Source organism: Callorhinus ursinus, unplaced genomic scaffold, assembly GCF_003265705.2.
Source record: "Callorhinus ursinus isolate GAN/ISIS: 27379988/994484 unplaced genomic scaffold, GSC_fseal_2.0 scaffold3, whole genome shotgun sequence".
NCBI classification, from domain to species: Eukaryota; Metazoa; Chordata; class Mammalia; order Carnivora; family Otariidae; genus Callorhinus; species Callorhinus ursinus.
In genome coordinates this window covers 18117778-18119616 of record NW_027397065.1, presented here as the reverse complement: position 1 = coordinate 18119616, position 1839 = coordinate 18117778, and positions in this window count along the sequence as shown.

Below are 1839 nucleotides of genomic sequence, written 5' to 3'. Positions count from 1 at the left end.
ATTCTTTCTCCCTCTCCTTTTGCCCCTGTTCTCTCTCTCTCTCTAAAATGAATAAATAAAATCTTTAAAAAAAAAGAATTTGTCTTTCTTTGTCTTACTTATTTCACTTAACATAATGCTCTATAGGTCCATCCCTGTTATCAAAAATGAAAGGATTTCTTTCTTTTTTATAGATGAATAATATGCTATTGTATTTACACACACCACAACTTCTCTATCATTGATGGACACTTAGGGTGTTTCATGTTTTTACTATTGTAATAGCACTATGAACATGGGAATGCTGATGTCTCTTTGACAGTGTATTTATTTATTTTGGATCTGTTTCCAGGAGTGGAATTGTGGATCATATGGTAGTTCTATTTTAAGTTTTGAGCAACCTTCATACTGTTTTCCATAGTAGGTGTACCAATTTATAAAGGTACCAACAGTGAAGAAGGGTTTATTTCCCCACATCCTCATCAGCATTTGTTACCTGTTGTCTTTTGATGATAGCCATTCTAACAAGCATGAGGTGATATCTCAGTGTGGTTTTTTTAAAATTTTTTATTGTTATGTTAACCACCATACATTACATCATTAGTTTTTGATGTAGTGTTCCATGATTCATTGTTTGTGCATAACACCCAGTGCTCCACGCAGAACGTGCCCTCTTTAATACCCATCACCAGGCTAACCCATCCCCCCACCCCCCTCCCCTCTAGAACCCTCAGTTTGTTTTATAGAGTCCATCGTCTCCCATGGTTCGTCTCCCCCTCCGACTTACTCCCCTTCATTCTTCCCCTCCTGCTATCTTTTTCTTCTTTTTTTTTTCTTAACATATATTGCATTATTTGTTTCAGAAGTACAGATCTGTGATTCAACAGTCTTGCACAATTCACAGCGCTCACCATAGCACATACCCTCCCCAATGTCTGTCACCCAGCCACCCCATCCCTCCCACCCCCCACCACTCCAGCAACCCTCTCTTTGTTTCCTGAGGTTAAAAATTCCTCATATCAGCGAGGTCATATGATACATGTCTTTCTCTGATTGACTTATTTCACTCAGCATAACACCCTCCAGTTCCATCCATGTCGTTGCAAATGGCAAGATCTCATTCCTTTTGATGGCTGCATAATATTCCATTGTGTATATATACCACCTCTTCTTTATCCATTCATCTGTCGATGGACATCTTGGCTCTTTCCACAGTTTGGCTATTGTGGACATTGCTGCTATAAACATTGGGGTGCACGTAACCCTTCGGGTCCCTACATTTGTATCTTTGTGGTAAATACCCAGTAGTGCAATTGCTGGATCGTATGGTAGCTCTATTTTCAACTGTTTGAGGAACTTCCATAGTGTTTTCCAGAGGGGTTACACCAGCTTGCATTCCCACCAACGGTGTAGGAGGGTTCCCCTTTCTCCACATCCCCGCCAACATCTGTCGTTTCCTGACTTGTTAATTTTAGCCATTCTGACTGGTGTGAGGTGGTATCTCATTGAGGTTTTGATTTGGATTTTCCTGATGCCGAGCGATGTTGAGCACCTTTTCATGTGTCTGTTGGCCATTTGGATGTCTTCTTTGGAGAAATGTCTGTTCATGTCTTCTGCCCATTTCTTGATTGGATTATTTGTTCTTTGGGTGTTGAGTTTGATAAGTACTTTATAGATTTTGGATACTAGCCCTTTATTTGATATGTCATTTGCAAATATTTTCTCCCATTCTGTCGTTGTCTTTTGGTTTTGTGGACTGTTTCTTTTGCTGTGCAAAAGCTTTTTATCTTGATGAAATCCCAATAGTTCATTTTTGCCCTTGCTTCCCGTGCCTTTGGCGATGTTTCTAGGAAGAAGTTG